Genomic DNA, 26,185 nt, shown 5'->3' on the forward strand with positions numbered 1-26,185 from the left:
AGCACTGTGTTTCTCCATTATATGCTGATAAATTGGTGATTTAAGATCTTGGTTCGTTATTGCCCGTTTATGCTCCTGAATTCTAATTTTCAAATTTCTTTTAGTGCTACCAATATAAATTTTACTGCATGCACATTGAATTACATAAATGACACCAGTGCTCTTGCAATTAATAAATTCATTGATTTGGTAGCATTTGTCTGTATTATATTGGAACTCCTTGATCTTATTTATGCCCAAATTGCAAATACTGCAAGTCCCACACACAAAAAAACCTTTCGGTGGCTGAGGTAACCAATTCAAATTAGTTCTTACTGTGGGCTCTATATAGTTCCTCATTATCATCCTGCCTATCATCGGACTTCTTTAAATTATTCCTGGTTTGTCACCAATCACATTAACTAAACCCGGAACTCCTTTCAGCAAATGCCAATTTTTCCTTAAGCATCTGAAAATCCTATCCTTTTGCGTACTAAATGTAGTAACAAAGGCCAATCGTTGGCGAGACTGCGACCTATCCTTCTGCACCAATGTAGTTTCTCTCTTAATGGACATGATTTTAGATTTGGCTTTGTCCAGATTTTTTCTAGCATAGCCTCTGTTTAATAATCTGTAATTCAATTTATCCAATTCTTCTGTAAACCCAGAATCTGTACTGCAGTTCCTGAGTATTCTTACCATTTCTCCAAATGGTATTCCATTGATTACAGATGTCGGATGTGCACTCTCCGCTCTTAATATTGAGTTAGTAGCTGTACTCTTCCTGGATAACCTACTCTTAATCGATTCCTCCTCCACAAACAATTCTACATCCAAGAACTCTATTCTTTCACAATCATGGTTCATTGTAAAGGAACAAACATCGGGAACAGATATTCAGCATTAAAAAAAACTGTATTGAGTGCAAAACGAATTAAACCGGAGAGGAGCTAACCCCAGTAAAAAGTAATGCAAAGCTACCGTCATTTTAAAGTGAAACATACTGAACCAGGCAGACAAAATTGAATGTTACTAAAACTCGGGACTACCCACTAAGGTCTGGTAAAATCTCCCAATTGAAATGCATTGAGCTTTCAAGTGGGACATTACAAAATCCTGTTTTGTTGGTAAAGTAATATAAACAACCACCTTATATGGACACGAGTCAGTGTGGGGAAGTTTAATTCTAGTTGTAGAAACACTTGTGCCTTGATTGGTATGGTTGCATCCTGGAAGAGGCTGCCTCGTGTCATCATTTTGTGTACTAAAGGTAAATAAAGGGAGTAAGTCAATCATTAGCTGCTGTGATCTGGATGTAGTTTGAAGATCAGGGCTTTGGATCTTCTTGTGGCCGACTCATCATTTAATGCACCAGTTATAGATAAGTATGTACCAGTAGGTAGGATAACAGCAACAGCAGTTAACTCGGTCGGTATTTCTAAAATGCAAGCGCTTAATAAAAAGTATGCACGCCGAGTAGGGTAATAACATAGATTACTACCTTCCAGACAGTGCTGAAGTTGCCTCATCCAATCAGGAAGTTCGGGAATGGTGAGAATAAATATTGTTGCTTAAACTGCTTTCTAACGTTTCCAGAGTGGAGCAAAAACGTGCACAACCAAGACCCATTGCAGACAGCAACCAGGAGTAGGGTGAAATCGGGGCTAAAAATTGTATTCTGGGCAAATTGCCCTTTCCTATCATCATATATCTATGTCTGGGAATCTTAATTGTCGGGCGTGTTATTAATAATCTATGAAACCAACTGTAAGTAGAGCATTCGCTTTGTAGCGCGCTATATACGTAAATGGTCGGAGTAATGTTAAATACGCGTGTGTAAAGTTTGTGTCTCTTTAAATCCGTCAGACGCTGTTTTAATGGGACGAATTAACTTTAATAAAAAAGATATATATACGTTGTCGTCAGCTGCCTCTTATTCAGAGAGACAGTTCGTGGAAGGATGTTTCTCAGAGCCGGCTGAAGCGAGAGTGGTAGTTTCCCTGATGGTTTTACAAACGTTTTTTTTTCTTCTTCAGTGGGGGAGTGGAAATAGCAGTGCTGCGTGTTTGGCATGCCCCCCAGAGATTAATCACCCGCTCCGCTGCTGCCAAGCCATGGAGGGGGGAGAGAGCCAGCCCCGTGCAGCCGAGGAGCACTGTGGTTTTATTAGCCCATGATTCATCGTCTCTCGCCCGCTCTCTCGCTACACCACGTTATTCCAGTAGATTGCAAAATCATAAGCAGGAATGCTGCGGCGAGTTTACGGCTTAACTATGCAAATCGCCACGAAGGGCTTTTTTTTCTCCGTTCCCTCTAAGGCTGGAGGAGAAATGTGAGGCAGAGCCGAGGTTTAAGCCGCGGGAGAGGAGGTGGAAATACCTAATCCGCGGAGATTTTACCCTTCTTTCGTAATGGAGGCGGAAACCGAGCAGCGGAGGGGGCGATAAGTGAAAGTAAGTGCGTTTACTCGACGTTTTCTGATATATGTTTAAAATAAGAATGTGCGCGTTGACTGTATCTTGTGCCTTACGGTGCCAGCTGCCCGTGGCGTGTTTTATTTTCTGGGCATGGTGACCGGGTATTTGTTATTTCTTGTCGTACCTTCCCCAACCCCTCCATTGCCCTCCCCCGTCAAACTCGTGTTGGGACTCGTGACTACGTTTTCCTCAGAATGGCGGTTGGTGACTCGCGATCCCGCACGTTAGGGGCAGGTGATACGGTCTCCAGCCAAGGAAAGCTGTGTGTTTCTTTTAGAAAGGGGAGGAGGTAAAATTGAAGTATTTTGGAAATGGAAGAAGCGTGTGCTTGGCCGGGGAGACCCAGGCGGCCTCCGCCGAAACTCTCGCGTCGCGCAGCGGTCTCTAATGAGTAAACAGAACGGGGGCGGGGCAAGGGTTCCAGACCATGAGTCGTTTTCACGTCACTGCCCTTGATAGGATAGACACAAAGGAAGGACTGAGATGGGCAGGGTATTTCCCTAAGCGCATGGATGTTACTGGAGGCAGCCATGTTGGAAAGGAAGTGCTAGCATCTCAGTTGAGCAACAGCACTTTCACAAAGTATTGTGTTTATTCAAATGAATGCTAAATGTTTTTATTAGTTCACTTAATAAAAACGTGTGTATGAATCCACAGCTGCTCCTGGCGTCTGGGTTATTGATCGTGACTCTCGAAAGAATATGCTGTTGGCAAGCAATACCATCTTCCTATCGTGATAGTTACAGAAATGTACAAACCTCCGTCGTTTTAAAATACACTGCCAAGTCATTTTAAGGAATTGTGTGAATTTGAACGTCTAATGATTGATCCTTTCAAATGACCTTGTGAGTTAGCCACTTTCTGTTCTGTGTGTAACCTCATGCTCACATTTTAGAATCCATGCATTATAAGTAAGGGAAAGGTGAGGACCATTAAAGTCAGTTATTTATAGTTCTAGAAATTGGCAGAAACTGCGTTCGCTAATGCTATGTAAAACAATATCTTACTAAGAACGGTAGCGTAAGATTCCATGCATTGTCTGCAAATTATTATTATTTAAGTAGGTACTATAGTTGCAATTCATAATTAATTATTTGTAATTAGACTATTTACAATAGCCATTCAGAGCTTCAGTCCTTGAGTAAGCCCAGACTGTGTCCGGGCTTACTGTCTGGACAGCTCACAGTGTTACAAACAAAACAGATGTGAGCAATGAACCGTTCAGATTCTGATAGCATAATGAGCAGCTGCAAAGGCTCAGTTGCTTAGTCCGCAGGCCATACGTTTTTATAGCTTTGGTTCTAGTCAGCGCTTCTTTCTTGAGAGGTGGATAAGTCACACCTTTTAGTAACAGCAATGTTATATGCTATGTCTAGTGTAGTTTTCATTGCTAGTTTTTATCTTCGTGTTTTTAGGCTTTGTGTTCAGTTTGTGAGGATATGAGCTAATGACCCTCCCTCCCATCATTGATGCCAGCTTGTTGCTGATGGTCATTGTTATCAATAGTTTATGTCGGTGGCTCAACTCAAAATAGCTAACTATTGCAGGGAAGGGTGTGCAACATTCCAAACGCTAAATAATAATTAGCAGTAAAAGCTACTCTTTCGTTCTGTGGTTTTCTTGTCAGCTGAAAATGTGATGTTTCAGGGTTTTTGATTTTTGTAGCATCAAAAAACATTTTGGTTCTCCGCTTTCTGATTACGTTCAAGATACTGAAGCAATATAAATAGGCCTAGAGTGCTAATGTGTTCAGACAAGTGCTATTCTCAGAAGTCTGATTATCCGAAAAAGACGTTAGATTAAAAGGGGCTAATCAGTTGTGTGCATTCGATATCTGGCAGTGAACAGTGGCTTTTTGTGTGAAAGTTCTGACTGATTTTGTTTTGCTTACTGAATCTACCTGTGCTGCGACTCGAGATTTATTATTTCCTTTGCCCTTGTATATTTGAGCAATGGTGATAGCAGTGCATTGCAAAGTTAGCAGTATTTGAATGACCTTTTGTAATGTATGATGCAGATGTATTTGATAAGGCTGAATGTAGTTAGAGAATCTTCTCACAAGTGACCCGAATCCCACTGTTACAAACCCAATATGATGATGATGTACACAGCCTAGAGTTTGAATGAACTCTTCCTGGCTGGGAATGTACTAAAATCCAGAAGATCTGTTGATGGAAGAGAATGAGTTTGCGATAGTTAATTTCAGGATGATCGTAGAATGACTGCACTGCATGGTCTGTATGAAAGTGTGAATCCTGGATTTGGATATTCTGGACAGGGGAAAGCATTACAAATGAAGACATTTTTAGGGAGAATATTTGAAGGATTCCGTTTCCAGGGGAGTGTATCGCCTTTTCTGAAAAAGGTGTTACCAGTTTTTGCAGTACATGTTCATTTATGATAGGAAGACACATTTACAACTTTTGCTACAATAGAATTCATAAGGTGATAGGGTCTCCAGCCAAGGAAAGCTGTATGTTTCTTTTAGAAAGGGGAGGAGGTAAAATTGAAGTATTTTGGAAATGGAAGAAGCGTGTGCTTGGCCGGGGAGACCCAGGCGGCCTCCGCCGAAACTCTCGCGTCGCGCAGCGGTCTCTTCTGAGTAAACAGAACGGGGTATATTCTGGACAGGGGAAAGCATTACAAATGAAGACATTTTTAGGGAGAATATTTGAAGGATTCCGTTTCCAGGGGAGTGTATCGCCTTTTCTGAAAAAGGTGTTACCAGTTTTTGCAGTACATGTTCATTTATGATAGGAAGACACATTTACAACTTTTGCTACAATAGAATTCATAAGAGTGGTCACCATCCTCTAGCGCATTACGCTTTTTCCAGGCCTAGACGTTTGTGTGACAGCCTGATGTATTTTTCGGTGTTGTCTTGTTTTGTTCCCATTGAACTAATTGGACTAATACGCCTGAAATCAGTACTATGTAGGAGAAAAGTTCAGGACTGGAGGCTGTTTGTAATGAGTAAGGTGGTCATCATAAATGTTCTCATTATATAATGTGTTTGAACATCTGGTTGGCCAGATACCGCTTGCAGTTTGGAGTTATAAAGTAGATTTTCTTAACTTCAGTAGTATTCGATTTGCTAAAATTCAATTAACTGTGTAAATTAAACTCAAGTGAATAAATTGCTTACTTCTGTGGTCAAGGGAGGTGATATGTACAGCAGTATATTTAAAACACGGTTTGAGAATGTTATTAGTTATTTTTATTAACAAATGCAAATATAGTTCTGAAGTGTGACATGTATGTGCAAGCATAAGTCACATACACAAAGTCAGTGTAGTGGAAATGCTCGAAACAATTTAAATTATTGTTAATTTCTGTGGACACATTCTATCTATTTCCATCCAGTTTGTTCAATTACATTTGGGGATCAGTCTTGTATAAATTTGCCTTGGGCCTTTCTCCCAGAGCACAGTATAGCCTCAACTGCTAGGCTATATCCCCTCTGAACAAGAGCACACACAACTCCAGGTGTGTTTGATCATTAATCTGTCTCCTTGGTGTGGCACAGCTTGTTTCCCTACAGCACAGCAAGCATGTTATGCATGTTTTACACCCTTGGTTTTTATGGCTCCATCTTCTAGTCTACTGCAGTATTTTGGCTCTCACGCTGGGTACATATAGTTCATGGGGCTAGATATTTTTGTAGCTCCTTGATTTATTTGCTCTTTTGAAGGCGTATACTTGATTGTGTTATTTCGTCTTTATCCCAAATGGTAATGCTAAGCATCTCTGTCTTGTATTGCCTTTATAATAGTTGTCTAACATAGGCCCTGGACCACCGGGCTATTACTATGTAAATTAATTTGATTTAGTTACATTGTTTCCCTAGTTATGTAACAAGTATATTCTGAAAGTCTGACATGCACCCGTCCTACCAGCTTCTACATTGGAAACCAATAGTTGAAAGCCTCTGACCCACATCCCCATTACATGTGTCTCTTGCAATGGCTTTGAAACAAGTGATACCATGATATTGTCCACAAGCATCAAGACAACCTAGCTGTCGACCCTTTTGTGTAATCTTCTAGAAGATGTTCTAATAAGTTGTCCATTCGGTTATCCTGTTGTTCTCTGGTTCGATCGACGGAGTTCCGATGCAGGCCACAACAGGTTTGAACAGTGGGTTGCAGACTTTGACAAATGTGTGACTAAAGGTCGGGCCCCCTCCCGGAACTCATAGGGGTTTTCTCTGTAATTACCAGAGAACCAAGCCACTAGAGGAAACCATCCTCTTACACATACCGCACCTTAGCGAGCGCGCCACATAGCTGGTCTTTACACTCCGTTAGACCACCACTTTCACTCACATATGGTCCTGATGAAAACCAGTTCAACCCGCTGCCTGGCTGAAACATGTTGACTGCACAGGATATGGGAGCCCTTAATTACCTCCACTCATATCAGCCGCCTTGTTTTTAAATACTGCCAAGGGCCCACTTAAAATAGTCTTGTAGATATCTGGGACCCTTAGGACAGTTTTTAAACCTACACTTTTTTCACCATCACGGCACACTCGCGAAACAAAACCCGCTCCGCTGTAGTCAGGCGTCGAAGCACACCCAAGGTGCACTCGGTGCCTTAGGTGGGACCCGATAACGAAGCATGCCACCAACTAGGTTGGTGGGTGAGGGTCTTCATAAAAAAAAAATGTTTTTCCTACTCATGAACAAACACTAGGAGCTTCTACCTACTAGCTAGTTCCCATTGATTCTTACTTCATATGGTTTACCATTTATGTCCTGGGCGCAGTCTGATTCCTACGTGCGCAGATATAAATGGCTACGTACAAGTTGAAACTGTTGTAGTACTGCATAGGTCTTGAACACCATCCCGCGGGTACCCTCGAAGTTATGGACTTGAGATTCATAGGGAGTGAGGTGGCGTGTAGCAGCTAAAGCATTTTGTAGGGCCCAGTGATGTAAATATTGGTGTCAGGGATGTGGAACTCTGTCCTGCAATGCTCAAAAGATTTGATGGATTCGCCTTGGGAAAGATCTTACCGTATTCTGCATTCACCCTTGACCCATGCTGGGAAGGAATCTTAGAGTGCAGGAATAAAATTCCGGTTGTGCGTTATGGGGGTATTTGGAGAGGGAAAAGTGGTGAGGTTTCTTTGAAGTGTGAGTCTATCCCACACCTCCAAGATCATTGGCATCAGAGTAGCGATATATGCATTTGGATCCAAGCCAGGTCCCAAAGTGTTCTACACGCCACCGATCTGTCCATGTGCATCTAATGCTTTTCACTTTCTCATCGCCCATTCTGAAATAAAACAAAGGTGGGTGGCACAATAATAAGCTTGGTGGTTGGGTCACGCCAAGCCGTCCCGGTGTTTGGGTAGCATAAGAAGAGCATTAGAGATGCAAGGTCATTTCTCCCTCTAAATGAAGGTGCTCACGTCCTCTTTTAATGCCTTAATATCATCTGCAGGAATAAGAGTGGGCAGGGACTGGAAAAAATATAAAAGTCAGGGATATCCTGTTTTTAGGTCGAGCCTTACGCAGTGCGCAAGCGCTGCTCTAGGAAAAGACTTTTTGGAATCGGTCTGCACTTTTGAAACACTCGTGCTTGTGGCGGCATCCACTTTGCGGGAGCGAGCAGTGGCGCGCAGGGGCCCTCTGTTTCCAATTAGTGTGGCCGCTCTCGCTTGTTTACATTCGCCTGCTCGCGGTCGCTTTCACTTTCTTGACGGCTGTTATTTGTTTCTTCTTATACAATAAATATAATGCAAACCATTTTCCGTTTGCATTAGACAAACTCCTATTGCCTGGCAAGTACTTTTTCCCTCATAAAAAATAACAAAAGACCACAATTAAGCTCCGTGTACATGTATGTTATGGTTCAAACATGGTTCTTCGTGTCTGTGACTGCCCATGGCTAAAATATGGCCGCAAATGTCACCTACAGCGCATGCTTTGATTTAGTGGCACATTTTGTTTGTTAATCCGGTTAGTGTTCTCCATGACGTAGCAAAGCTAGTTATTCACGGTTGTCTGTGGAAACAGCATTGCCATGGTAACAGTGACCCCTCTCCGTTCAGGAGCTCTGTATCATCCTGCCTCACTAAGCCTTCCCCACGTGTCCTGGATTTGAGCCCAGTGCTCGGTAGCGCCTATTATTGGCTTCTTGCGAGATGTACAAATAGACACATTTGTTGGTCTGAGCACAGCTCCCCGGGTCATTCTAAGGCACTCAGAGTTGCCTCAGCCTCTGTTCCTTCCCTGTCTGTGCTGCTCTGCTGATCTTTACACACTGCACCCGTCTCGTGCACAGTCAAGTGACCTGCAGTGTGAAACAGCAGGTGACGTATTCTGCCAACCAGATGCGAACTACCAGGATCTGCAGCTGCATTAGTACTGGGGAGACCAGAAGGTGACCAGCAGGGCCACAAAGCTGTGCATTCATTCTTCAATATTTAGCATCAGGGGGGCAAATATATGTGTGAAGTTGGCACTCACCTGTGCCCTGGTGGCCTCGCATCCCAAGTCAATGAGTGCTTCCTCACAACAGTCACAAACCATGACTGTATAACACATATGATTCACATTCTCACATTTTTGTGTGAGGCTTCCCTACATCAATCACAAACCGTGACAATATAACGCATATGTATCACAGCTTCACTTTTGCGTGTGCTTTCTCACATCAATCACAAACCGTGACCTTCAAACATATGAATCACATCATCACCTTGTGCGTGTGCTTACTCACTTCAATCACAAACTGTGACCATAAAACACATATATGAATCACATCGTCACCTTGTGCATGTGCTTACAATGCAAAGAGGGGGTCCTTGTTATGTGGCCTCGAAAAAAAGATGACATTATTAGGCAAGAACTTGGTAATTATAGCACAAACATACAGGTGCAAAATAAAACAAGCATTGGCATATCCAATAGGTCTCGCTTTTATGACCTTATAAGTATTTAGTTATGCAGCACAATATCCTTAGTGCAACAACATCTACTGTTGCATGGCTAAACACTTATAAGGTCCCAAAGGCTATGCCAATGCTTGTTTTAATAGTATCCTTGAGGAAGGTGTGCTATGACCTTTTGGCTAGAAGATATGTTATTTTTCTGTTTATCTACACAATTGTTCTATTAAATGTCTGGGCACCTGATTTGTTTTATATACAAGTCATGCTTCCTTGAGCTACTCCTCTAGCTTTTGCTGACCTAGTCTCCTCACTCTCGTCCTATACTACGTTGCCTTTCAAGGCATCTCATGAGATTTCATTAGCTGTTTCCACTTTCTGATTTTGTGCCAGATAATCTTCCAGTCAGCTGTATATCTTGTGTATTACATTTTTTAAACACATAGTTAAGCAAACTTCAAAGTTTAGTCTTCTGCTATGAAAAAGTGAATTGTAACTACCCTATACTCGAGCTGATCTTGTGGCAAAAGGATCATCTGTCAGTCCTGGTACAGTATTTGTAACATGAAATATGTCTACTCTTTGCCCTGTGTGTGTCTTACTATTCAGGCATAGTATAGGCTAGTAATTCCCAAATGTTTTGGAACTACGACCCACTTTCTAGAACGACAAGCTTTCGTGACCCATTTACCTTTAATGAACATGAGAGGGGGGCAATTTTTTATAGTGCCTAAAGCATCAGGTGGTAGTGCATTGTCCTTTACAGACAGCACATTTTCCATTGAAATGTCAACTAACCTTGCACAGTCATACAATTTTACTGCTAAAACTATGTAGCACTTAAATGATAAGTGTTGAAATTGTAATTCGGTGAATATTTATCATTCGTGCATCACCAAGTAAAGTGTCTTAATTTGATCCTATTAAAGTCTCTGTTTCCAACAAACTTCAAAATAAAAAAAAAGTGGTTTTGTTTTGCTTTCCTAACTGCTGAATGTATACACAAACGACATCATGACCCACAGTTTGGGAAACATTGGTCTAGGCCCATGTCTGAGAGCTCTCTGATATTTTTGGTACAAGTTGTGTCCAGCCTTATTACTCTTTCACAACATGGTCATGGGATCCTGCCAATTTACTTTCCCCTACTGCAAAAGTTCCTAGCATGTCCTTGGGCCTATAAAGAAATTTACTATGCTGCTGATTGGGCGCACAAACCACTTCACTTGCACCTTTCAAGTCAACATATCTCCCTTTCTTGTTGACTGTGTCATCCCATATGTTTTGGGTGGGTTGAAAAGTATATGTGTGTAGAATTATTTCTGTGCTATAACTGGGTGTCTTTGTCTAACGAATGATTTTCTTTGACTAGTTAAGTATGCAACTTTCCTTCTCTTCCAAAAGCCCTGATTCCAGTTCTTTGCACAGCTGGATGCAGAAGATGAGGCCTATACCATCTGACCACAGTAATTTAGCATTGGGTAGTTATATGTTTTTTTATATTCAGCCCCTTTACTTTTACCCCCACCCGCTTCTTGAAGGACATTACCCCTCACCATTTTCCTATCTGGTGTCTTTCGTCACATTTTTATTGAGAGTTTCAGTTACTGGATGCGTCCCTTGCTTTCTTGCCTCTCCTAATATCTATTCCTTTTGTTTGTTTGCTAACCTTTTTGACGGATTGTTTAGTGATCCTTTTAGGTCTTGCATACCAGACATCGTTAGCTGCCTATTTGCCAAAAGACCTGTTGCCAAGCTTACAGTGGGCTTAGAGATTGGCCTTTTATTACCATTAGTTGACTATCGTTTGATTGTTTTTTATTCATTCTCTTTCTGGGTTTTCCTCCCTTTTTTTGTTTGTCTTTCCTGTGGAGCCTGGCCTCATTAGTTGTGCCCTTCCCCTGCTTACTTTTCAGACACTACTGTTTTTCTTATTGGTCAAGCACTTCATGAGAGTGCATTTGTTTTCCAGCTCTCCCACTTGTGTACATCTCTTCCCTCTACACCCACGCTCTGTGTTGCATTCTTTAGTTTCTGCCCTGTCCCATCCATGTAGTGCTTGCTCTCGTGTTCTTTTCTCCCAGCCATTGCTTTATCGCCAGTGTTCTTTTCCCCCCAGCTTCACATTTTCTTTCTAGCCCATGTGTTTCAATGTTCCACATTCCTCACCAATTTCATTAAGGAAACTTGTGTTATCCAGGTAGAGGTCTGCATATCCTCATCTATGCTATTCTCTTGGAGGCTCATAACATTCCTAATCTCTTCAAATCCTTGTCATTCTTTAGCCTCCTTGATTGATAGACAGATCTACTTTTGAACTTGCTATGGTTTCCTGCCCTGTCTATTTTGGACCTCATCTTGGAAGCCGCACGATGACTTTCCTATCTGTACATGCTGTTGGCGTTAACTGGGTCTTGTGGTATCTCTCCTCTTAGCTGAAGGTCAAGGCTGTTCACAGATCCCAAACCTGGACCATCATCACAGTTCACTCCTGCCTCTGAGCCACACACCTTAGACCATCAAGCAGCAAGAAGTGGCGGAGGGCTCCTTCCTGCAGTAGTCTATTTGCAGCTGAATTGTGGGGCTCTTGGAGGCAGTTGGACACATCCTCTTTACTTTTCAGCAGCAATGGAGGTCACATTTCCTTGCGAACAGCTCAGCCCATGAGTGATGCAACCATTTGAATCTTCCAAGGATCTTCAAAGTAGGAAGCGTGCTTACCTTCCCTAAGCTTTTACCACTTTTCATCCGTGAACAAACGAGATGTACAGAGTGAGCAATTACTCTTCTTCCTTTTACCTTTTGTTTATATTAGTTTCCCTAAGGTTGGCCTTTGAGAATGGGCCTTTTTAGGTCCTACCTAAAGAGAGTTTTAGCTGTTGTCAAATAACCTATTGTGTACAGTGCCCTTACTTACAGTGGGTTTCAGGTCAGCCCGTTGCTTATTTGTTGGCTTCCTTGTCATTCTCATTTGCTTATTCAAGGCTCGAAAAACCTAAAAATGTTACTAGACCTGCAGGTCTAGTAACTTGAATAATGTACTCAACTTAACTCTAATGCCCTTGACCCGTAAACCGTTCTCAATTTGCGTGTTCCTAGGCAAATATTTTGTCTTAAGGGGCAGCCTTTTTCTTCATTATCACTTAAGAGAGCACCTTCAAATATGCAAGTTCATTATTTCTGCTGTACATAAACACTTTTTATTAAGAAAACTAAATGTTTGCTCTGTGTATATTAAGAATCAAGCCCACATATAGGGTACACATGATCCCTGACTTGCCTCTTAGTTCACTAATAGCATTGTCATCTGGGCAGGAGCAGGAATATTTCCCAGTTCATGTTTAAAAACTCACTTTTCATAAATGGATTACTAAAGCCTGTTATGGATGTGCACTGTCATTTACAAATAGCACATTTTTAATTGAAATGACCACAAAACTTTCCCACTAACATGTAGTTTTACTGATAAAACGACATAGTGCATAAACAATGTTTGGAAATTGTGTTTTAGCAAGAATATTTAAAAGTTGCACATTGCCAAGTAAAGTGTTCTGATTTGTTTTAATCCTATAAGAATCTTTTTTTCCCCCACGGATGTACAAAAATGTGTCTTCATAACTCGTGAAATATATTTGAAATGTTGGTGAACAGTTCACTTATTAGATATTTCAGTGTTGTGTTAGAAAAAAAGACTGAAATCTTGAAGCCTTTCATTTCACATGCTTTCCACAGTGCAATTGTCACACAGTTCACCTTACAACATCCTCTAACTTGAGTCACAGCAAGGAAAGTAAATGTTGGAAGACAAACTGACTTTTGACCTGTCTCTGAAAGCAAGCAAATGTGACAAGCTAACAAGATTTAAATGCATATTTATTGCTCATTCACTTTGTGAGCAAGCAGAACACCTGTTGTCAGCTCAAGTATTGTTTCTGTTGGCCTTGTAGGTGATGGACCTGGTTTTAAAGATGATGAGGGCATTAAGTGAGAGACAATTTAATACATTCACTGCTGGAATGATGTGAATTTCTGAAACCCTCAAAATGATGTGCCATGGTGATGGACATCTTTGAAGAGTACCCGCAGGGCGTTGCCGTCATCCAGGTGTGAGAGGACAAGGTCTTGTGCTGGTGTCTGAAGTTGGTTTCTGAGAGATGATTCAATGCTCTCTTGCTTTTTCTGGTAATTGAAAGGGAGTTTTTATTTCAAGGATGAATCCAAGTGATTTTGCCTTGTCTGTCAGCTGTGTGGTAAAGCAGTATATAGGCATACCAGTCTGCCAGGCTTGGTTCTGTGATTGTGTGGAGCTGTTGACAAACATAACAACCTTGTCTTTGCTGGTTTGAGTAGTTGGTTGTCATTTGACTTCAAATTGTCTGTGAGCTTGATACAAGTTTTGAGATCCTGAACTTTTTCTGGGGGGGCAAATTTTAAATTGAAGTTGTATCAAACTCGATTCTAAACCCAGACCCCTTGAATTTAGTATAATACTGTGATGTATTGCATTGGCATTTGTATAGTACCTTACATACTCCTTGCAAGGCTGTAAGCACAACAAACTGAAAATCCCAGTGTGTGTGTGTGAGTATTACAGCTTTACATGTGTAGAGGTACCTACAACCAAGCGACACCTAGCCTACCCTGGAGCCCTTGTGTTGAATTTCAAGATGTATTCATTTGGAATTTGCTATTAGTGATAAGGTGAGGACTAGAAATGCTCCTCATGTCATCTTCGGCCTTGATCCAGAGTTGGTTAAATGGTTTGTTGGAATCGATAATGTATGCTTTTCAGTTGATAAAATAAGGAGCTGCATCCCAATATGCTTAGTCATTAGGTGCGTGTATGTATGCGTGTTCATCAGCTGGCTTTTAAAACGCTTAGTCATTAGTTGGATGTGTGTGTTCATCAGCTGGCTCATGGTATGCTTAGCCATTAGTTGAAAGTTTCGATCGATCCTGCAGGCATTTCCCCTGTCAAAATCCCTGTTCAATTAATCAAGCTTCACAAAGCGGTCCAGACATATTTTGTGTTGGCATTGCTTTTGCTTTAAAATGTCATTCATTGTATACAAAAGCATAGAGCATATGCGAGGCTTTCTTCCAGCTTATTACTGTGGAGACCCCCAAACCACCCACCTTGTTCTCCTTGCTCCTGCATCCCTTTCATCTACACTCACCTCTGTTTTAGAATTATCCATCTCTTCCCCATCACACGCCCAGGCCTCTTCTCATCCTGCTCCCAGTTTCTCTTTTTGCACTCAGATGCACAGCCCATCTCCTCCAAACCACGCTAAACGTACTTAGTTTGCCAATGACGGGTCTCTATAACACCCCAATCTCCTTGCCCACCAAGACAAACCTCTCATCAGACTTCAGGACGTGGGCGCTCTCATGACATGGCAATTCAGGCCCAGTAATTGGCTATGGTACTCTACGTGGAACCATATGGACTCAGAGGTGCAGGTTGTGACATAGATGTACCCTAATGGTTAACCACGTTTGCAAAACATATTTTTGTCACAATATGGGCAATGAGCGGAACTTGGCCTTTGCTGAAAACAGAAGCAGCCTATTCCCGCATGTTGACTTTTTCCAAACAAAGACACACTTTTGTTTTCTAAAAAAGGGTAATTTAAGCTCTGTGAGCCTTTTATGATGCAGCCTTTTAAAGGGTAATTTAAGCTCTGTGAGCCTTTTATGATGCAGCCTTTTCAGTGGTCGTGAATATAACAGTCTGGTATTCAGGAGCAAGACTCTCTCTATAGTTTAAGACTCTTTCTATAGTTTAGGACTCTCTCAATAGCTTGATAGGCATATGTTTAGTAACCCCCTCTCTTGCTAAAACTATAGCCAGTTTCTCCAAGTGAACAATTTTCTATCCCCTTAACTAAGCAAAATTCAACTACAAGAGGTATGTGCAACCCTGGTCTGCAAGTGTCGAAGCTGTGCCGCACTTCCTCAATAGCCAGATGAAATAAATCTATGTTCAATTTGTCAAAATCCAAATCCTTATTACATAGATGGTTTTCTGTAAATATAATGTGGCTCCAGACCTCCATTTGGCACTCTGGATTTGTGTAGTCTCTTCTTGACATAGCTCATCCCTCGAAGATCCACATTGGATGATCTTGAGATCTGATAAATGTGTCTGTTATGGTCTTGCTTTGCAAAAATTATTTCAAAGATATTCTTTTTAATTAACGCCACCTGAGAATTATGACTACTGGGATTTTTTTTGTGTGTGTGTGTGCGCTATGTTAGGCTATTTATACTGGGCTCGCGGTGTCCCAGAATGCGGTAGGGAAGCACTTTATTAGTGGCATGTGTCATCAGTTGTGTTGAATTTTGATGATTGCTGTGTATGGCCAGCTTCAGTTTGACTTGTTCCTGTGATTCCCATGCAACCAACCCTACAGCCAGATGGCCCTCCCTAGAAGACATCATCCTCTTCATCTTTCTAGAACTGTCTAACTTTATTTCATGCCACACACACTGGCGAAGACAGCCTCTGCTTTGCAAAGTGCTCACAGTTCTAGCTATACCTAGTTCTATAGTTCCTATACTTCTAGTTATACCTTTTTTACATCCCTATGCCTTGCTATGTAATGCACCTATGTATGTGAAGCGCTCTGATACCCCCGGGTCTAGCTAGCGCTATATAAAACCTATAAAATAAAAATCAATAAAGAGCCATACTAGTGTTGCAACAATCGGAGAATCAACCCTCAGGTCTGAGTCTTTCTTGGGGTCTTCACTTGTACACCCGGGAGCCCAGAGAGCAGTGTTTGCTGCTGAAAATCGATAGCGGATTGGCCTCCTCACACCACTACTTAATGTTAAATCAGTGGAAGTGTGTAGATTACTGTGCCAGAAATATGCTCAAAACTTGCTATTTTGGATTCCTTGTAAAATTCTTGGAAGCTTGTGAAAAATGGGGCAGTGATAGATTTTTTAATTCTAATTGGACCACAACTGGAAATTACTAACAATATTTCTAGTAATATCAAATAATACTTGTGTTTGTGGGGGTAAGGAGAGGAGGGCATTAAATGGAGTAAGTTGCTGTTTAGTGTTTCTTTTATGATGTGTAGAATTGCAGTTGACTTTGACTGGTTGTCTGGGGGATGGCAGGCTGTCAGTGTGACACAGCCAACTGATCCCTGAAAATTTGACCTCAATTTTTCCTGATTTTCACGTTTGTACTTATGATTGAAACCCTGTCGAAAACTTCTCAGTGTGTTTTTATTCTTAAATGGCATGTTTGCCAGTCACAAAATACGCTGTTGGATTTTGTACCGAAAATGCTGCATTATTGGCTGGACTCTGCCAGCCTAAGGAACCCCAGACGTGCTTTGGCCTGCTAGTGTGGCCCTGTTTGTGTACTCTTATAGAGAGACGTGTTATGTGGTGTCCGACTTCCCACAGTGTAGGATTTTGATGCTGGCGAACTTGTTGGAAACACTCAAGGTACAGCCTGGTGGACTTAAAATATTTAGAGTCCAGCCGGATTCTATGCAAAATGAGGTCAAAAGTGAGCAGCTGTTTCCAATTATTGTGCACTTAATAACGCGTGGGGGAAAAAAGGTTAAAACATAAATACTTTGCAATTTCATTGCCGATTTTCGCTGTAGCCACATCCTTTCTCTGTCTGAGGGGTTTACATTAGAGACATCTGTGCAGTGTTGACTCAGACGACAGAAATGAAAGCAAAATCATTTTAACAAGTCGTGCACTTTTCAGGTATAGCTTTTCTCAGAAGATCTGAAGGGCAAGCCAGGGCCTCGGCTCTGTTTCCAATTAGACCTATCTTGCTCTGGGCAGCTCTATGTGCTGTTTCCTAGAATGCCACTTGTGATGTCAGACAAGAAGAATGCTGTCTGGCCTGGCCGCGAGGAAGAGTGCTGCTCGTGTCGTCATTGATAGGAACATAAATGTATGCTGGCGCGCGCCGTCGATGATGTCCTGGAGTCGAAAGCAAAGTGATCAGATGAATGAGTCATTTCAACACCGACCGTCCCCGCAGCCTTCACTCTATCCCATAAATATGGGGAAAAGCTTCCTGTAGGCGGAGACATGTATTTAAAGTGTATTTCAAGATGTCATCACCGTATCTTTCTTTATTTCGACCGTCGATGGTCAGTTACAAAGTTCTGTGTATTAGTTACAAAAAAATCTGATTACTATTACTGGGGATCGGTTCTAGTCAGGACCACAGGTACTATGCGGAAGGAGAGGACCCGGTTATTTTGCAGGGGTTAACTACATTATGCGGCACGAAAAGGCAAATTATGTGGTCATAATGTGGCAAATTCTGTGATTGTATTACATCGTCATTTTACATTTTTATGCGTTAACACTATCTGGGCCAAGGTTTCACCCCCATTAGTACTAGTCGGACACCCAAATGCAGCAATAAACAACAGAAAGATTAACATCAACCTTTGCAAAGGGCTTTCCACGATCCCATCACTTATTTTTTTTTTTTTTTTTTTTTTTTAAACTATTTTTTGTCCTCCTTTGTCAATATGCTAGAACCATCAGGAAAGGAGTCAATTTCTACTAGGGCAGAGGTACCCAGTCACTCCGTAAGGAGGAGATGATCTAGATCATCCCAGGTAGCCTAAAAAAAGGTTCCCCCCCCTGCCCGGTAGAAAAAGGCTAACTTCGCTGACCCCGGCAAAGATTGAGGTACAGGCAGAAAAATGTACAAGCCTGTACAGCATATTCTTAATCATAGGACCAAATAGATGACAGCAGAGAAAGATTGTCCAGAATCCAGTACTTATTTCTGCATTCTAATTTGATAGCGGTCATGTCTACAGTCTATCTAATTTCTATAGGTTCCTATCCATTTATCCCATAGTTCCCAGAATTTTGTCTTTTTACTAAACTTAATTGCTCGATCGAGACTAGCCACTCTTTGTACTGAAAGGATCCATTCCACCTCTGTCGGAGGACATGGAAGTATCCACTTAATGCACAATTCCCTTCTTGCCAACAGTATTAAAACGAAGATAATACACTTCTTGACGGAAAGAAGCAGCTTCGAAAGGAACAGCCACCGTGTTGCCTTGCCATGCACTAATGCCACATCGATGATGTGCCTTGGGAGGTGTTCAGTGGTTGTGTTTCCCTTTTAGATTTAGGCATGCGTAATGTTGGACCCGGACCATCAGCAGCTAATGAAAAAAATAGTTAGAGCTGGGATGAAGGACAGCAGTGTAGGTCGGGACGGTTCAAACCTGTTTTGTGACTCGACCAGTGAGTATGCTGCTCCCAGATCAAGAGACAGTGCTCAAGGCCTTATTAGTGTGGACCTAAAAAAGACAGCTCCTAGAACCAAAGGCCTGATTTAGGCTTTTCTCTTGGGTTAAGACAGTTTGCTGCTGCAAAGAGGGCTTGAAGATGCTCCTGATTTAGAAGCAATCTTCCCTTAATCGGGCATTAAGATGTAGGTTTTGGCAGGGGGCTCCTGAGTCTCATGATGGGGCCATGGAAGTTTAAGGCTTTTGTCACGTGTGAGGTGCCAGCCCATTGCCTTTCTCGACTTAGGAAAAATGTTTAGGTTTCTCAGCCTGAAGGCAAGTTCGACTGGTGAATTCTGGTCCAATTGTAAACGATGGATGAGATGGACAACATTTTTTGTTTAAAAGGGTACTGCTTGCTTTATAAAGAGTAGTCTCTTAAGAAGAAGAACATATACTGCCCTGGTAAACCTTGTTTATAGGGGTGGTGCTTTGTCCTTGCACTTTTCCACAATTTATTACCCAGATGGTGATAGAGGCAGGGACAACATCATTGGCACCTACTCCAGGTAGTTTCATTAAAACAGCTTAAAACATAAGCTATCAATCCTCTTAACTGCCCCAGGATAGTGGCTAAGTCACAATCTTTGTGTGCATGAGACAGAGTTAACTATATATCCTGTGCTCTACGGCCAAGGTCACATAGTCATATACGTTCCGTCGTAGCCACCTTATTCTGCTTTTGCCACATGTCTGGGTATGTTAAGTTTGAATGCACAGCATCAACACTTCCCTCATCAAAAGCTGCAGGTAGGAAACTGGGGGAGCGATAGGCCTCAGTCTCGGTATAGCTGAACATCGTCATAGTCAAAAAAATCTAGCTCCCAGAAACAAACCAGTTTCTGCGTGGAATCCCTAACTTACCCTTGGGAGCTTTTTGGCAAGCAGCATTGCCTTTTTCACAGAAAATGTAAACGCGCTACCAAAAAAATAGAGTTAACATATTAAAAAAGATAATATTCACAAACTAGTTTGGTTACGTAACTAAAACTCAATGACTGAAAAGATACTAAAAATATTTTTGCAGCTGGGCAGGGTTGTACATGGTTGCTAATTTGTTTTTGCAGTCCCACCCGAGCCTGGTATCTTGCAACACAAAGCTGTAGGTGGGATAAACCTGGAAATGTTGCTCCATGGTTGCGTCTACATCAGGTAGACCTGGAACCTATCCTAGTCCTCTAGAGCTGAATTTTCTGTTTTTTTCAATGTCCCAATTTTGTTTTCAAAAGTTCCAGAACTTCATGGTGCTCCAAAAGATTCCAAACTTCACGGTGACTCCTTGGAATCAGGCAACTGGTTCAAATGGGTGCAAAAGACATTCCAACACATCAGTCAGGATCCCAGCCAACCGTCCACTCTGCCCAGGTCTTTTGGGGTTTCTGCTCCTTGGATTTTCTCCACTTGATAGTCCATCTCAGGCAGGCACTCCTAACGGGTCATCAAAGGGTCGCTTTTCCTGACCTTCTGAGAAGCATTTTGCAATCCAAAGATTCTAGATGATGCAGAAGTCACACGCTCTACCCCTTTGCCAGGCTGAGAGAAAATCTTCAAAGTTGGCCACTTCTTTCCTTCAGTCCCAAGCATTTGTCTGCCTTGAGTGCAAATACATCCCTTCATTATATGATGAGCCTAACTTTGAATGACTAATCTAATTAAATCTCAGTCTCAATCTTGAAATCTTAAATTTCGAACTCCTGCAAGTGCCCTTCCTTTGTTTTGCAGCACTGTGATCCATTTCCTGTCCCAGTTCAGCAAATGTTTGCAAAAGTAAGTCTACAAATCTTTGTTCTCCAGTGTTGCTAAGTGAGCTCGGTCTAGAATTCTTTCTTCCGCTTTGAACCCCTCCCAAGGCCAACCTTCTCATCTCCAGAATCCGATCAGAATCCCATCCCTCTAGACACATCTGCTGTCTCCGACTGGGGAGCGTGGTGCCTCCAAATCCAGAGAGTCCTGTTTCTTCAAAGAAGCAGCTACTCTCTTTGCCACAAAGCAGAAGGCCACGGATACGCAAAAGGGCTGCTGTGTAGGGAGAGCGCAGGTCAAGTCTGAACTTTCTTTTACTGTAGCTGACCATTAGAAGGAGATGGGAGAGCAGGAACTCTTTTGCATAGGAACCACTGTGATCATGCCAGTGGGACACCTTACCAGAGAGGGTAACAGGAGTGAAAGAAAAAATGTGGCAACTTATGAAAGTCAACTTTTCAATATATAAAAATGTAGGTTGAATAATGATTTTTAGATTTGTTAGTGATTTTGTATGGATCTCTCTTACTGAAGTTAAGAGGAATTAGGATTTTTGACATTGGCTAGTGTTTAAACTATCATCTATGAAAAATGTTATATAGTCTCAGGATGGAGCAATTTAAAAAAAAATTGTAGCTCTTTTTTTTTTGTACACACGTTTCACTGCACTTTGACTTGACTGTGTAAGTACTAAGCACCATCATTTATAGATCTTTAATTGATTCATTTGCTTTTTATTCGTGTATCAATCTTTCTTTATGGCGGAGTGTGGTTTTTGTGATTTATTAGTTTTCCTTTGACAACTTTAGGGTCTCACAACAGGACTTATTTTTTAAAATTATACCACTTTAGCCCAGTTGTGGTTCTGTATCTGTATAGTCCAGCCTTCTCGGTGGTTTAGAGGGCCACTCCTGTTATGTCTGTGTGCATCCAAGATGCATCATCTCTGGCAACTTGACATTTGCTCTGTTTACCTATGTTATTTGTGTGTGCATATGTATGTGTATATGCAGCTTAAGTTTTAGATTTAAGCACTATGCAGCTTGGTGTTATTTGCGTAAGGCAAAGCGACAGCTGGCTTGGGAATTGTTGAATCTACCTTTTTTTTAAATGCAAAAGAGTTAAGTGTCACTTTAAATAACCAGCCTGGAGTGCTGCATGTCCATTCTACAGTCCATGTGAGAGTGTTTGCAAAGCGTGAGCGCCAAAAGCTTTTGCTGCAGGCTCGCATTTGCAATTTGACTTTTAAGAAGCTTGTGCTGTTTGTACACACTTTACAGCTAACTAATAAAAATGTGAAATATGCTAATTAAAATGTCAGACCCAACCTCCCCACAGCTGAAAAGCTATCCAGGATCCCAAAAAATTGAAAAATGTATGGGAAATACTACAAAAAGAGGAATTAATAACACAATGCGGCAATCGTGTGTGCAGCCAACCAAGCATGGAAGCTTTGGCTTGCAGCAAATTGTTCAGGATAGGTCTGTGAGATGGGAGTTCGCCAGCGAACTATGTGGTGATCTGAATGTTTGAATCCGTACCGTAACGAGCCCATAGCCACCGCCACCAAAAACCATAAGGACCACTCGGGAGTAGGCGGGCTACGGAGACAGCTTGCGGATGAAACATCAGATGCAACGCTGTACCTGCTTTTTGACCACACAAGATGGGGGGAGGTTGGGGCTGCTGATCGCTATTACACTTTTGCACCCAGCGGGACAGGTGTATTTTTCAAAATGCAAGCAAGTTGCGGAGGCCAACTAATCCACCAAGGCATTAGTATGAGTGGATAAATCATGATCATTTTAGGTATCCGCTGGAATATGTGTCTCTGCACTGTCAGTATACATACTGCCATTATTGGATTAAACAGGCAGAGAATGTGCTATATATTCTTTTTCAATTTGCTGATGTGCGAATGGGAATGTTTGAAAATGTGTACTGAATGTACATGGGGCGTACCCACGGCCGCCAAAGATTTACGGGCTGAAAATTCATGATTAGTTGATGCTCGAGTTTGCACAAAAGAACATACCCACTTGCCACCAGTGGTAAAACAGGCAGAAAATGCTTATTGTTTTTAATGCTTGATTGTGAGTACAATAGTGAGGCCCTATGAAAGCGAAAGTGTTTGTCCATCTATTATTGGTGCGTCTCGGTGCAAGTTGAGCCGGGACACTAAGGAGTAGCATGACTACAGTGCTGTGTGAATATTGCCCTTGATGTAATCCGTGAACTGTGGGTGGATAACATCCATTTGATCACTTATCGGAAGGACATGCAGTTAGAGGATGGACATTTTGTTTGACTCAATACTCCTGTGTCACGTCACTGGCATATGGTACATTACAGGACACTACTAAATGAGCACCAAGACCAGACTGGTTAGTGTGTACCTAGCAACTGACGTAAGGAACCTTATGGCTTGACTCTGATAGGGTTTTGATAAGCTACTGTAATCTTTTCCCATTTTACAAGTGTGTGACAACAGAAGCAGTCCCCATCTGGTGAGACCAGTGGGTCAGGAATCCCTAAAAGGGTAGGGTAAGTGAGTACACCACTTGAGTACGTTCATGTGTTTTTATACGGGTGTTGTGTGTTGTATGCATTCACATGTGCAACCCTACTTTTTCACTGTCCAATGATAGATATGTAGAGAATATAGGCCAAGGGTGAAGAGTAGGAGGAACTCTACTACTGGGAGTAGGTAAATGATATACTACCTTTTACACTATGGTGTCTTTTATATCCACAGGTGTTTTATCCTGACAGATTTTAAAGATAAGGCTTATTCTTACCTTCCTGCACTTAATAAGACAGAGCATGGACTTTAGAGGATCTGAAATTGCCTTGACAAAGGCCCAAGACCTATTCTGGACTCCGAGCGAGGCAGAAACGTGTTGGCATTATATAAGGTTTTGTGTGATATTATTTCTCCGTATACATCCACACGTTATTTTGAATCCTGCCCTGTGTACCTTCTAAATGAAGGAAATCCCTCCCAGCATTCACAGAGGTAGTTTTAGGTTTTCTTTAGATCCCATATATACCAAACTATATTTATTCTGATCCCCCTCTTCCTGAGGCTGAGACTGCCATAGTGATATCTTACCATGGAAGGGCACTCTAGCCCATGATGAAGCATGCCACTAATTTTGGGTGAGGCTTTTCTGTGTAAAATATTTGTGCTTTCGTACTGGACATTAGCACAAGTTACTTATGGCTAGTGCGGCTTTCCCTCCCGTGTTCTGTGTGGACTTATCACTTTCAGTTTAAACAACCAGGCCTACCCTGGAGGGCTGCATGTCTATGATGCAGCACACGTAAGAGTGATTGCAAAGCATGAGTGCCAAAGGCTTTTGCCTCTGGAACTCGTGCTGTTTTTACACACTTTACAGTTAATTAATAAAAATGTGAATTATGCCAATAAAAATGGCAGGCCCAACCTTTCCAGAGGCCAAAAGCGCTCCAGGTTCCGAAAAATAACTAAAAAACCTGTTGCGTGGTGTAATTCCTCTTTTTCGCTGCATTCCCCCCAATTATACCCGCAGCCCACCAAGCATGCAAGGTTTGGCTTGCACCAAACAGCACCAGGATAGCTCTGTGAGTTGAACGTTTGCCACTGAAATAAGCGGTGATCTCAATGTGTTGAGTTTGAATCCCACCAAGGCCAAACCAGCCTTCCATCCTTCTGAGGTTGGTAAATTGAGTGCCATTAAATTGGATAGTAGTAACAAGACCTGAAATGGCACAAGTTCGGTATAAATTAGTACATAAGGAGCAGGGTATACTTATTAAGAGAGGGAATCCTGCAGTTCCAGTGTGCAGTGAACCGTCCAAGTCTATAAATACTCCATAATCTGGCAGAGCAACTGTTCTTAGAGCTCTGGCTTGCACCAGTGCAGGCAGGGCTAGCAAAGACAAAGCACGGATCTCAGCACACACTACCCATGCTGGCACCATACCCATGCTGGCACCATACTATTCAATTTGCGTCCGATGCAAGTAAGAGACATTTTAGGGAAGCACTTTTTTCTTTAAATTGTTTATGAAAGTTGGTCTCTGGAAGGCTGAGTAGCACATCTCCTCGATGATGCAATTTCTATTAAATGCAAGTTACATTTATGAGCAAATTCGCCCGCATATTCTAGATGAAACCTTTTTTTTTTTTTTTTACTTTCCGTTCCTTGTGGTTAGAGCACTGATGGCTGTAAAACTATGAAAGCACATCTGTACCTCTTTTATTATGCATGATCCCATTTTGCTCATATAAATTTCCGATATCTCGAACTGCTGTATTTTTAGATGGCCTGAAAGTGTATTTTCGGTATCTCGTGGCAGAGAAGTGTTTTGTTGCATTGGTGACCGTTGCTCTGCTGCCTCCCGCCTAGGCCTGTTGTTGTGTTGCCTTCACTAAGCAGTGCTGAAGGTGCCTCAGTGCAAACGTGGAGAAAGTTTTGGAATTGGACTGTGACTAGTAGGGAATCCTTGGCGCTGGGGCAGAATCCCACTACGAATTGGGGTGAAGGAGATTATACGTAATGTCTCCCACCATTCCAACCGTGCAATATATTTTTCTTTAGTTTTTAAGATGCTTTTGCACAAAATTCACACATTCATAAAAGAAGTAGAATGACTAAAACTCTTTAAGAGAAACATTTATCAGAGTCACAGAACATCGCGGGAGGAATTGGGTGGCTTTGCTCACACGGTGGAAAACTTCAGAAAAATTAGAAAAGTGATGCATTTTTAATGGTAGGCAGAAGGCTAGAATTGAAGTAGAAAGGCAAAAATCAAGAGAATTTGCTTTCCAGAGGCGAGGACCTACTAGATCGAAGTAAAGTAACAGGAAATAAGAGACTGCTTGGAAGAAGTGGAGGAAAGGAGAAGGTGGGAAACATAATATACCGGACCGGAGAGGGCCTGACTTGTGTCCGAAAGAGAGCATAGAGTAAGGCCAGAGGAACATGTCAATCAAAGGAAGCCAGTAAGGTAGGAGGCCAGTATAGCCCACAAAGTGAAGATAAACCAGCAGCGTATGACACATACTCTGAAGTCTATTGAATGAAAGTGCATGAAGGTGGAAGTGTTTTCTCCACATTGGGTCGGGAACACACGGGTGAAAGAGCCAGTTCCATTCACAAGATGATTACCCGTCAGCTGCACCTCTGCCGCGGTGTTCATATAAGAGAGAAACCACCCCTGCTGTATGTTATAAGAATATTGCAAGTCACAAGGGAGTTACATGACCTCACAGAAGAACGAGGCTGAAGGTCCTAAAACTTTGTACATATGGTAGAGATATTTTATTTCCTTATAGACAAAGGAGACTGGCATCTGAGTAGTTTTGAAGGTTCTTGCAATATTCTTTTTAGGTACGGTAAAGGATATTTAATCTCTTAAAGAGGAATAAAGTAGAAGACAAGTTCCTTTAACTGAGCTCGGACGTGGCTTGCAGTATCCTTTTATGTATGGCAGGGGTTATTTTATTCCTTATAATACACTTTCTTCACATTAAACTCTTGGTGCCACCTTCTAATCAAAGAGATTCCTGTTGCAAACAGTGAATGCTAAGTGTGGAATCACTATTATTAAAATGAATCCCTACTTATAAATAGTAGTAGTAGTTGTTTATTTTGGAAAATTACATTCCTTAAAAGCATACGAGAAATAATAAATGTTCAGTGTAAAGCACAATGCAAGATAAAAACGATAAGAACAGCTAAAAGGTAATAATCATGCTGCGTTATCAGTGGAGGGCAGATAACATCGTTTGTTTTATG

At 41.8% G+C, this 26,185-nt stretch overlaps 1 protein-coding gene across 14 annotated transcripts in view; it reads left to right on the top strand.

Annotated features, from left to right (window-relative positions):
• The window catches only part of NCOR2 (nuclear receptor corepressor 2), a 1,213,077-nt gene that overhangs the window by 752,470 nt on the left and 434,422 nt on the right, over nucleotides 1–26,185 (top strand). The window contains exon 1 of one of the 14 annotated variants that reach the window (XM_085635719.1): nucleotides 1,918–2,432. The exons of 12 other annotated variants lie outside the window; for them this stretch is intronic. The gene's annotated coding sequence lies outside the window, so the exon portion shown is untranslated. Of the gene's footprint in view, nucleotides 1–1,917; nucleotides 2,433–26,185 lie in introns of those variants that run through there. One more of the 14 variants, XM_085635720.1, reaches the window with a different exon arrangement.

The sequence above is a fragment of the Triturus cristatus genome, chromosome 11, assembly GCF_964204655.1.
Source record: "Triturus cristatus chromosome 11, aTriCri1.1, whole genome shotgun sequence".
NCBI lineage: Eukaryota > Metazoa > Chordata > Amphibia > Caudata > Salamandridae > Triturus > Triturus cristatus.